Source organism: Pituophis catenifer, unplaced genomic scaffold, assembly GCF_029215685.1.
Source record: "Pituophis catenifer annectens isolate HBS135680 unplaced genomic scaffold, rPitCat1.0.hap2 SCAF_13, whole genome shotgun sequence".
Taxonomy (NCBI): domain Eukaryota; kingdom Metazoa; phylum Chordata; class Lepidosauria; order Squamata; family Colubridae; genus Pituophis; species Pituophis catenifer.
This window is the reverse complement of record NW_027256893.1, coordinates 15,682,067-15,694,527: the sequence shown is the minus strand read 5'-3', so window position 1 is coordinate 15,694,527 and position 12,461 is coordinate 15,682,067. Positions and strand designations below refer to the sequence as shown.

General features: G+C 45.5%; 1 protein-coding gene across 1 annotated transcript in view; it reads left to right on the top strand.

The window, feature by feature from the left end:
• The first annotated feature begins 5,569 nt into the window (after window positions 1–5,569).
• The window catches only part of RIPOR1 (RHO family interacting cell polarization regulator 1), a 106,550-nt gene continuing 99,658 nt past the window's right edge, over window positions 5,570–12,461 (top strand). Inside the window, exon 1 of the mRNA XM_070953236.1 lies at window positions 5,570–5,635. The gene's annotated coding sequence lies outside the window, so the exon portion shown is untranslated. The remainder of the gene's footprint in view (window positions 5,636–12,461) is intronic.

The following is a 12,461-nucleotide window of genomic DNA, read 5'->3' as shown; positions in this document are numbered from 1 at the left end:
CTTTTGCCAAGAAAAGCCTTTGGCAGGTTGCCAAAGTAGACCAAGGTTCACTCTTAAATGTGGGCTAGTTGCCCAAAATGTGGTCACATGACTGCAGAAAGGGGCATGGCCATTAACCTTTTGAATTTGGGTCCTATGTCCCTTTTGGCAGGATCCATCGTAACTTTGAACAGCTACTAAGCGACTGGCCATGAGTTGAAGATTACCTGCACATCTTATGTAAAAAGAATTGTCTGTCTTGACTCTTCCCAGGATTCAATTTGATTGGATGGTCCTTGATTCTAATATTTTGGGCAGTGGCAAATAGCTTGTCCACTTTGTCCATGCATAATTCCGCACTTAACACAGGGCATGTTATTGTCCTCCCAGAAACAAATTTAAACTTGAGTTCTCCCAGACAGCTTTGCAAATTTAATTTATTGCGGGAACACCGTGTACGTGATTTTGCTGCTCTAAGTTACTATATTTACTTTCTGAAGTTTTATTACTGTGCTGTGGATATTTCACGTTTGCATATATTCTAATTACTTTTGTACCTTCCTGAGTCGGTCGATTGTGGCAGTTTAGAAATTTGATACCAGCGGCCTTACGGTTTTGCTCCAGCTTTTCTCAGACATTTTGAAGGCAGCACCATAAAACCCTCCGGCCTGGTGGGAACCGAAGTCTGGGCACCGCGCTAAGCCACAGTTTCCGTATGGCTCATTAAACAAGCTACAATTGGATTCAGACAATATTGTAGGATGAGCCAAACAGAGGATGGCTGAGCGTGATATGTGAACCCAGCTACTGGTTTACTAAAATATCAGAAGATCAAGATACCTTGGAATTGTTCTAGAGCCATGATGGTGAACCTGTGGCACGTCTGCCAGAGGTGGCACGCAGCACCCTCTCTGTGGGCACGCGAGTTGTCGCCCCAGCTCAGCTTCGCCGAGCATGCGCATGGGCCTCCCACCGGCCGGTCTTCAGGTCTCTGCCGCACATGTGTGGGGGGCCAGGGCATATGCGCAAGGGCAGGGCGCATGCACAGGAGGCATGTGTGTATATGTGGGGGTGGGGTGCATGTGGGGGGTGCACATATGTGTCAGGGGCAGGGCGCATGTGCAGTGGGTGCACACGCAATGAATTTTGGGGAATTCGCGTGCATGCAGGCTTTGGGCCCTCCGTCCGGAAAAGGTTAGCCATCACTGTACGAGAGTCTCAAGGATTACAAGGAATGTAGTGGGGATTTTTTGGCAACAGGCTAAAAGTTTTTTTAAAGAAGTGCCTTATTTATTTGTTCCTTTTGTTTACTCAACACATTTATACAGCCTTCTTCCGGAATGTGTTTTGATTACCCAGCCTTGTTAGTGTCTGGTAATCTCTCCCGTTCATTTACTAGCCAAAGTCTGTCTTGTTTGAGCTTCTGTGGCCAGAGAAGATCAACCAGATGTTATCAGCTGTTGAGCCACAGAGAGTCCTTGACTTGCGACCATTCGTTGTGTGACAGTTCAAAATTACAATGGCACTAGAAAAAGCGACTTACGAGTCCGTTTTCTACACTTGCAGCACTCCACGGTCACGTGGTCAAAATTCAGACAGCTTGGCAACTGGCATGGATTTATGACTGTTGCAATATCCCAAGTCATGCAATCTAGCTTTTGGGACCTTCTGACGAGCGAAGTCAATGGGGAAGCCAAATTCCACTCCACTGCTGTGTTGCTAACTTAGCAGCCGCAGCCCATTCCCTTAACAACTGTGGCAAGAAAAGTTGTAAAAATGGGATAACAATTCACTTAACGGGTGGAAATTCTTGGCTCAATTGTGATCCTAAATCGAAGATTAACTGTACCTCTTTTTATGTTCTTCATACTGACTGCCAATCTGGATTCTAAGCTAATAGAATAGAATAGAATAGAATAGAATAGAATAGAATAGAATAGAATAGAATAGAATAGAATAGAATAGAATTTTTTATTGGCCAAGTTATTGCTTAAAGCATTGTAAGCCACCCTGAGTCTCCGGAGAAGGGCGGCATATAAATCTAATTTTTTTTTTAAAAAAGTGTGATTGGACACACAAGGAATTTGTCTTGGTGCATACGCTCTCAGTGTACATAAAAGAAAAGATACGTTCGTCAAGAACCATAAGGTACAACACTTAATGATAGTCATAGGGTACAAATAAAAGCCCAGGAATACCAAAGAGCACCAAGGAGCAAAGCAAAGAGGAAGATAATCGAGTTGGCATAACGCTGAAGGAATCCGTGTGACCAGTTGGCCAGAGGGTGATTCTAAATTGGATGACGGCTCTAAAAACGGACAGAATGATGTAGCATTCTGCAATTCGATCGAGGCTTCCTTATGGAAATACCTCATTTGCTGGATGCTTCACAACAGCGTTCAAGAGGGGGAGAAATAAAAAATCTTTACAAGGGAGGAGAAGAAAGCAAGCGTGACTCACCCCATTACAGGAACGGGAATGAAGGAGAGGGCTGGAGAATAACAAGAGGACTCAGAAAGTGGAGTTTGGTTCTGGCGATGAGAGTGGGCAGCGGAAGTCGGCCGTCCTTTGGAGAAAGAATTTCTGCTTCCATCCAGAGAATAACAAGGCCCAAAGGCTGCAGCCTCGACTTGAAGGCAGCAAAATCAAAACTGCAGATGTTTATCCTCTGTCGTCATGTCTTCTCTTCTATTCTGTTCGGCCTGCATGCTCTTCTGATCGCTTGTCACTTGTTCTGGTTTAGGACAGCATCTCCCTTTTCTTGACTGCATCAACGGAAATGTTTCTCCTCCCTTAAATGTTTTTGTATGCGTATCTGGGTATGTGCGAAGGCATGCATTGATTTCTGCAGATTTTTCTAGTTTACAAACAGGAGGATTTACTGAATTTCTTGTTTCATATTTTTGGATCTTAACCTCTTGCACAATAGAAACGTAGGGATAAGGTTTAATGTTAGCTTGAAATAAACCTTGCCCATTTGGATTGTAGAGAGCTAACTATGGTTTGCAGTGATTTCTTGACGCTCCTTCGTCTTCTTCTGCCTCCAGGGAGAAACAAATTCAGTTGGAAGACACAATCAATCCAGATTAGAATAGAATGGAATAACAGAGTTGGAAGGGACCTTGGAGGTCTTCTAGTCCAACCCCGTTTAAGCAGGAAACCCTACACCACTTCAGACCAATGGTTATCCAACCTCTTCTTAAAAACTTCCAGTGTTGGAGCATTTACAACTTCTGGAGGCAAGTTGTTCCACTGATAAATTGTTCTCACTGTCGGGAAATTTCTCCTTAGTTCTAAGTTGCTTCTCTCCTTGATTAGTTTCCACCCATTGCTTCTTGTCCTGCTTTCTGTTGCTTTGGAGAATAGTTTGACTCCCTCTTCTTCGGGGCAGCCCCTGAGATATTGGAACACTGCTATCATGTCACCCCCGGTCCTTCTTTTTATTAAACTAGACATACCCAGTTCCTGCAACCGTTCTTCATGTGTTTTAGCCTCCAGTCCACTCATCATCTTTGTTGCTCTTCTTGCACTCTTTCTAGAGTCTCCACATCTTAGATTCTCAACAGATTATAAACTGAGGAATCATTTTTTTAAAAGTACAGTCAGGAATCTCACTCAGGTTCCTGCCATCCCATTATTTAATTACAGCAGTTTGAGGATACTGTAGCTGTAAACCTAGAGTGGCATTTTTCAGGAGGCAACTGGATTTATCTTGTTTTTCCTTTTGGAGACGTTTCGCTTCTCATCCAAGAAGCTTCTTCAGCTCTGATAGTAGATAGTAGACAGGATAGCAGTCAGAGCTGAAGAAGCTTCTAGGATGAGAAGCGAAACAACTTCAATGAAAAAAGAAGAAAGTCTAGTTGCCTCTTGAAAAAGCACCTTTGGTACAACCACAATCTGGATGACTGACAATCTCTACAGACCTAGAGTGGCAATTTTCTTTCCACCACCTTCAGTAGAAATGAAGACGTGGAAGGATGGCCAATCGGAGCCAAATTGATTGCAATTCCTGTGACTTGTTGTGAGCCACCCAACAGCCGTTGAGTGTTGGGAGATATACCGAATAACAGGGTTGGAAGGGATCTTGGAGATCTTCTAGTCCAACCCCCTGTTCGAGCAGGAGACCCTATACCTCCCCTATACCATTCAGGACAAAATGGCTTGTCTGATCTCTTCTGAAAAACCTCCAGTGATGGAAGCACAAGCACAAGTTCAAATCGTCCCACTGATCGTTTAATCAACAACCAAACCTGTATCGTGGTTGAATAAGCAAGTTTTTAATCAAGTCTTCTCATTTTGCTAGCTTGCAGCTATTATATCAAAAAAAAAAAATTCTTGTGTGTTCAATCACACTTGGCCAATAAAAAATTCTATTCTATTCTTTAATAAAATTTATTTTTAAAAAAAATTCTCTTCTCTTCCATTTCTTCATTCTATTCTATTCTATTCTATTCTATTCTATTCTATTCTATTCTATTCTATTCTATTCTATTCTATTCCTAACCTCCTATTCTATTCTATTCTATTCTATTCTATTCTATTCTATTCTAACTATTCTATTCTATTCTATTCCATTTCTATGCTCTATTCCATTCCATTCCATTCCTTTCCTTTCCGATCCGATCCGATCCGATCCTACCCTACCCTACCCTACCCCATTTCTATTCTATTCTATTCTATTCTATTCTATTCTATTCTATTCTATTCTATTCTATTCTATTCTATTCCATGTCTACCCTCTATTCCTTTCCTATCCTATCCTATTTCTACATTCTATTCTATTCTATTCTATTCTATTCTATTCTATTCTATTCTATTCTATTCCATGTCTACCCTCTATTCCTTTCCTTTCCTATCCTATCCTATCCTATCTCTACATTCTATTCTATTCTATTCTATTCTATTCTATTCTATTCTATTCTATTCTATTCTATTCTATTCCATGTCTACCCTCTATTCCTTTCCTATCCTATCCTATTTCTACATTCTATTCTATTCTATTCTATTCTATTCTATTCTATTCTATTCTATTCTATTCTATTCTATTCCATGTCTACCCTCTATTCCTTTCCTTTCCTATCCTATCCTATCCTATCTCTACATTCTATTCTATTCTATTCTATTCTATTCTATTCTATTCTATTCTATTCTATTCTATTCTATTCCATGTCTACCCTCTATTCCTTTCCTATCCTATCCTATTTCTACATTCTATTCTATTCTATTCTATTCTATTCTATTCTATTCTATTCTATTCTATTCTATTCTATTCTATTCTGGGAAAGAAGTGTGTTGGTGGTGGAAGTCACACGGCGCCCACGGCCTGCCTGGTCGGCTGGAGCCGTAGGCCACTCTCGGGACCCCTTTTTCCCAAGCAGGCGCCACGCAGGACATTCCCCCCCCCCTCCTCCACCTCCCTTCCCCGCCCCGCTTAGTGCCCAGAAAACCCCGCCCGGGGGGAAGCTCCACCCCGCCTCCCTCCCGCCCGTCCGCTCGCTGGCTCGCTCGCTGGCTCTCCCGACGCTTCCTCCGGCTCCGGCTCCTCCCCGGCTGGATCGCTGGGTGGGTGGCTGGCTGGCTGGCCCGTCGGGCGGTGAATGCAGCGGCCTCGGCCTCGGGACTGACCGCGCGGCTCTCGGAGACCCTTGGCAGCCATGTAAGTGGGGGTCCCGGCCGGCCTGCCTGGAAGCTGGGCCGGGGGCGCTGGCGGGCGCGGGGCTCCCTGGCTTCCCCCCACCCCCCGAGGAGGCTACGGGGACCCTGGAGCAGGAGGAGGAGGCGCCCCTCGGCGGGGTCTGGCTTGCAGCCCCCAGTTTCCTGGGCCACGCTGGCTGCGGGTGGTGCGCGCCGGAGCCCCAGCCATGCGGAGGGCGCTCGCTTGCTCGTCCTGGGAGGCGGCCGTCCTTGGGTTTTCTCTCCTTTTTTTTTTTTCCTCTTCTTCTTCTTCTCTTTCTTCTTCTCCGTTTCCTCCTTCTTTCCTTCTCCTCTTCTCCATCGTCTCCTCTCCTCCCACTCTTCCTTCTCTCCTCCTTCTTCTCCTTCTCCTCCTCCTCTGCTCCCCCTCTTCCTTCTCCTTCTCCTCAGTTTACTCTTTCTCTCCTCCTCCTCCTCTTCTCCTTCTTCTCTCCTTCCACTCTTCCTTCTCTCCTCCTTCTTCTCCTTCTCCTCCTCTGCTCTCCCTCTTCCTCCTTCTTCTCCTCTGTTTCCTCCTTCTTTCCTTCTCCTCCTCCTCTTCTCCATCGTCTCCTCTCCTCCCACTCTTCTTTCTCTCCTCCTCCTTCTTCTTCTCCTCCTCCTCTGCTCCTCCTCTTCCTTCTCCTTCTCCGTTTCCTCCTTCTTTCCTTCTCCTCCTCCTCTTCTCCTTCTTCTCCTCTCCTTCCACTCTTCCTCCTCTTCTCCTTCTTCTCCTCTCCCCCTCTTCCTTCTCTCCTTCTTCTCCTTCTCCTTCTCTGCTCCCCCTCTTCTTTCTCCTTCTCCGTTTACTCCTTCTCTCCTCCTCCTCCCCTCCTCCTTCTCCTCTCCTCCTCCCCCTCCTCCTCTTCTCCTTCTCCTTCTCCTCCTCTGTTTCCTCCCTCTCCTCTCCTCCCCCTCTTCCTTCTCTCCTCCTTCTCCTCCTCTGCTCCCCCTCTTCCTTCTCCTTCTCCGTTTACTCCTTCTCTCCTCCTTCTCCTCTCCTCCTCCTCCTCCTCTGTTTCCTCCCTCTCCTCTCCTCCCCCTCTTCCTTCTCCCCTCCTCCTCCTCTGTTTCCTCCTTCTCCTCTCCTCCCCCTCTCCTCTCCCTCTTTCTTCTCTCCTCCTCCTCCTCCTCCTCCTCTGCTCCCCCTCTTTCTTCTCCTTCTCCGTTTCTTCCTTCTCTCCTTCTCCCCCTCTTCCTTCTCCTCTACTCCTCTGTTTCCTCCTTCTCTCCTTGTCCTCTCCTCCCTCTTTTCCTTCTCTCCTCCTTCTTCTCCATTTCCTCCTTCTCCCCTCCTCCTCCCCTCCTCCCCTCCTCCTCCTCTCCTTTTCCCTTTTCTCCTTCTCCTCCTCCTCCTCCTCCTGGTTTTATTATGTTTATTATTCATCCCTTTATCAAATTTGCGTAGCCGCCCGTCTGACCCAAAGAGCGCAAGGCGATCGAGAGTTGGAAAGAGTTGGGGTGGGGGAGGACAAGGTAGGGGGGCTCTAAAAGCAAGGCTTCCTGATCTCTTCTGCAGCACCGGCGCCAGGATTGAGGGATTAAGGTGCAAGTGTGACGGGGTTGAGACAGCGCACTGAAGAAGCCATAAGTCGTGGTTTGCAAGCCTGGTTGGGGGGGGGGCTGGTTTTAGGGTCTGATGGATTCCCCTCGGAGCCGGAATGGCCTTCAATCTTGCTTTGGGGGCTGCTCTTTTAGGTTTGAAAAAGAAGGGATCTGTGTCACCAATGGAATGAAGATGGTTATTATTTGGGATCTGTAGAACTTTCTTTGTGAGCTGGGACTTTGAGGGAATTTTCCCAGGAAGGATCATTACGTCTGTTAGGAAAATATAGTTTGATACTTTCATAGATACATCAATAAAATGGTATTGAACTGTTGGAAAATCATCTTCAGCTCTATGAGGCTATTTTCTGTTTCTCATCAGTTTCATTATTCCATCTTCCATGACGAATCATCAGCTGCGTAGCAGCCGCTAACAAAAATATGTTCATTTTTTTTTAATGCAGCCAGTCTTATTTACTCCCTCAAATGCTCATAATAAAGCTAATCTAGAGTCTAGCTAGCATACAGGTGCTGTTGTAACTTCAAATGGCCACTAAATGAACTGTTGTAAGTTAAGTACTATCTGTAGTATCGTTAGGTATTTATTTTCCTTATTAATGTAAAAAAAAAAAAACATTTTTCAGAAATTCAGTGCCTGGGGTGCTTTTCACAACATGCTGGGAGGATGTGGATTTCCCACAACAGTGAATCAGATATCACCCAATTCTACTTTTTCTAGTCCAGTGTGTGATGTCAACTCAACAGGTCTTTTCTCCTCTTTTACCCTGTGTTCAAATTTGGAGTTGGAAAATGTTATTCTCTCCGAGGAGGCGAAAGCATATAACAAAGTCACTTCTTTGTTTGTTTGTTTTTTGAAAGATTTTTTTTATTTTTAAAACAAAACATAAAACATAAATCCATCATCCATACAATTGCAAACAGTGTGTCGGTCGGTTACAAATCTTTTGTGCTTCCTCACCATATTCATTACTTACTAATTATCTAATTTCTCATATTAACAGTCTAATAAATATCTTTGTAATATAATCCTCATTAATCATTTAATTAACTATGGCTTTCCCCTCTTTTTATAAGAATTATTTTCAAATATTTACATTATAGCATTAATTTCTTCATCCTGGATCAACAATAGTCGTACAACTTTGTATTATATTTTGTATATTTCTACAGTTCTTATGTTATAATGGTCTCATCCCTATTTCATTTCCATGTTTTATTATCTTGCCATTGATAAAATAAATCCCATATCTTATAATATTGTTTATCTTCTTGTTCTCTAATTTCAAATGCCAATTTGCTCATTTCAGCACATTCACTTCTTTGTTTTTGTAGTAAATTTGTGGTGACAGCCAAATGATGTGCAATGTGGGGAAGACATTCCTGTGGACGGTGCTCTGTGTATGTTCAGGAACTCTCTGTTTTATTGCATTGTGAGTCCCTGGGGAGCTGAATCCCATGTTTGGAGCATGGATTTTAGAAACGGATCGCTCCAAATTGGTGTTTCTACAGGATGTGTTTCATGAAAAAAAGGGAGAAGACAGGTGCCTGTGATTTTAGCGATGTGATGATGGGAGGCAGAAAGAGATTGAGACGGAGTGGCTGGTTTTGAGTTTGTGGCTGGCCTCACACATCCTGCTGAATCACGATTGCTGAATAAACTGCAATTGGCTGGGTTTTCACAACACAATAAACAAAGGGAGGTCCACGGTCCCCATGTAACACCAAGCCACAAAGAACACCTCTCAACCAGGGATGGGTTCTAAAATTTTTTACGACTGGTTCTGTGGGCGTGGCTTATTTTGTGGGCGTGGCTTGATGGTCATGTGACAATTCTTTAGGATTTAGCAGAGGTAGTGGTCTACCAGGCTTTTAACTGCTTGCAGAGCTGTACCGGTCTACTCATTTGTTTTTGGAGGCCCCGGTCTACTCATTCGTTTTTGGAGGCCCCGGTCTACCCATTTGTTTTTGGAGGCACTGGTCTACTCATTCGTTTTTTGGAGACCACGGTCTACCCATTTGTTTTTGGAGGCACTGGTCTACTCATTCGTTTTTCGAGACCCCGGTCTACTCATTCGTTTTTTGAGACCCCGGTCTACTCATTCGTTTTTGGAGGCCCCGGTCTACCCATTTGTTTTTGGAGGCACTGGTCTACTCATTCATTTTTGGAGGCACCAGTCTACCACCACACTGCCTTTTAACACTGATCAGCTGTAGGGCGGCCCTTTGAATCCCTGCGGCAAGAATTTAAACAGTTTTTTTCCTTCTAGCCGATCAGCTGGGACTTGGGAGGCAGCAATAGATTGGGGGTGGGGCCAAATAAAAGGTAAGAATAACGCGGGGGGGCAGGGGGCCCAGCTCCCGAACAAAAAGAACTGGTTCGGTGACATCATATCGTCATCCCTACCGGTTCGGCGGAACCGGGAGGAACCCACCACTGCTCTCAATGATAAAGGTCAATCCACTCTAAGGAAGAAAATTATGGAGCCCATCATGGAGAATATTTGCAGCTCGGGGGTTGAAATGAGGGGTCCTTGATGATCTCTGAGCTGGGTTGTTTTCTTGCAGCTATTTCATTACCAAACTAGGTAACGTCATCAGTGCTGTCGAGATACAACTTCCATAAGGTTAAATGTTTGGATGGATGGATACCCACCAGCCAGTGATCTTGCTGTCTGTTGCGGGAAGCAGATGTGATCCTCTAACTTTGTCATGCGGAGGTGATCGATGACTTTACAAGACCTCCTGTGCATAAAATCAAAGATTTGTTTTTAGATTAAAGTTGGGCGAGAAATACATCGGCTCCTTTTAATAATTAAAGGGGGTGCTTATTTGCAGTCCTGTAATGGCTCAGGGCATTGGAGGGTGACGCAGTGGCTCAGTGGCTAAAATGCCGAACTTGTCGATTGAAAGGTCGGCAGTTCAGCAGTTCGAATCCCTAGTGCCGCGTAACAGAGTGAGCTCCCGTTACTTGTCCCAGCTTCTGCCAACCTAGCAGTTCGCAAGCAGGTAAAAAATGCGAGTAGAAAAATAGGGACCATCTTTGGTGCGAAGGTAACAGCGTTCCGTGCGCCTTTGGCGTTGAGTCATGCCGGCCACATGACCCCGGACAGCGCTGGCTCTTCGGCTTTGAAACGGAGATGAGCACCGCCCCCTAGAGTTGGGAACGACTAGCACATATGTACGAGGGGAACTTTTACCTTTTTAATGGCTCAGGGCAGTCTGCACGGCTAAACCAAGCTAGCAGAAATTGTGAGAGATTTTTCACTGCGTGTGCGAGGCTGATCAATTTTTTTTTAGTGTAATTTTTCTGCCTTTTAAGTTGCTTTGTGGCCTTTTGGGGGGGGGTCCCGACCTACAGTGTGCAATCCCTGTGCTGTGGTTATTCTGAGCTGTTCTTCGTTTCCCCCGTTTCGTGGCTGAATGGCCAACCTCTGCAAGCACCCGGTGAAATGTCTACATCCTTGAAGCTTCCGGGGTCCTCAGGGGGGACTCGGAGATCACCAAGGACCCCTGTTGTGGCCCACCAGCGGCCTGCATGGATCGTGGCTGATCCCGACGATGAGGAGGCTGGTGTGGGGTCGTGCCAGCAGCCTGCGCAGCCGGCGCTCGTGTCGGACAGTGAGGAGGCTGAAGAGGATGTGGTGCCAGAGGCAGAGACTCAGCCAGGGCCTTCAGAACCTCCAGAGGCTCCTTCAAGTGGAGAGAGTGAAGTGGAGGAGCCTCTCCAATGCTCAAGCACGCAGGGCTGCCAGAAGGCAGGAGTGGCTACTCAGGAGGAGGCGGTCTCCTCGAAAGTAAGGTTTGAGGATAATTGGCCACTCCCTTAGCCTATTTAAGTCACACGCAGTTAGTAATTTCTTGCTGGAAACAACGTGTAATTATTACAGAGCATTGTGGAGAGTGAGTGTCTTATCGCATCTTGTTTTCTGGGCTGGTTGCCAACTTTTGCCGGACTTTGTTTATTCTTGGTATGTTATAACTTTGATAAGGACCGTTGGTGTGTCACAATCCTTGGGAATCCGGAGCTGGGGCAGAACAACCCCACAGTTCATCCCTAAGCTGCAAATATTCTCTTCTATCGGTACCCGAAACCTCTGCCTGGCTGTCAGTTGGCTGTGACTGGCTCGCTGCTTACCCACTTGCAACGTGTTCTGTGAAGGATGTAATTTTAAGCGTGGGTTTCACGGTACGAGGAGATTGGCAGGGTGTAATTTTCAGATGAAAGACCTTTGGCATCCCCGCTGCTTGGCTTCCCAGCTTTGTACGTTCTCGCTGTGATTTTGATGCCAAAGCTGGCTCTTTTGGTCTTTCATGTTTTCTTTTTTTTTTCCTGTCGCCGGATGGAGCATGCTGGAGGAATCTAGGTAAAGCAGTTTGCCAATGAGTAAAAGCAACACTGCTCCTTTGTTTCTCGTTAATCTAGAACAGTGTTTTTCACCGTTGGCAACTTGGAAGACGTGGGAACTTTAACTCCCAGAATTCCTTAGCCAGCGATGCCAGCTTGGGAATTCTAGGGATTTTTTTTTTTTATTTGATTTATATGCCGCCCTTCTCCGGAGACTCAGGGTGGCTTACAATGCGTTAAGCAATAGCCTTCATACTTTTGTATATTTATACAAAGTCAGCTTATTGCCCCAACAAACTGGGTCCTCATTTTACCTACCTTAGAAAGGATGGAAGGCTGAGTCAACCTTGAACCTGGCAAGATTCGAACTTACTTTAATTGCAGACAGCTGGTGTTAAATTACAGTGCCTTGTCTGCAGAGCTATCCAGGCTCCACACGTCTTCAAGCTGCCAAAGTGGAGATCTAGAATGAAGCAGTTATGAAAGTTCTAAGATCTTGGAGGAAGCGGGTTGAAAAGACCTGCCTTGGGCCCAACAAAGCATCTAGATTGCAAAAGGAAAGAGATCCACAGATGTGCAAATGTAGCCCTTATGGGTAGAGATTCTCAATGGCATCATCCGCCACCTTTCTCCTCTGTCTAAATTGAGAGTTGTGGTCAAGTAACATTGGAGAGCTGCAAATTCAAACAGGGAGAAGGGGGTGGCAGAGCCCGCTCCCTTTTCTCTTTCCAAGTTTTGTTCGTTTAAGAATTACTGTGCTGCTTGGCTTCTTCTGTGCCTAGGAAATTAAAGTGAGTTGTCCTTTTTTCTTTAGTCGCTGTTTTGCAGTGGTGAAATCCAATTTTATTTTACTATCGGTTCTGTGGGCGTGGCTTGGAGGGTGTAGTATGGCTTGGGG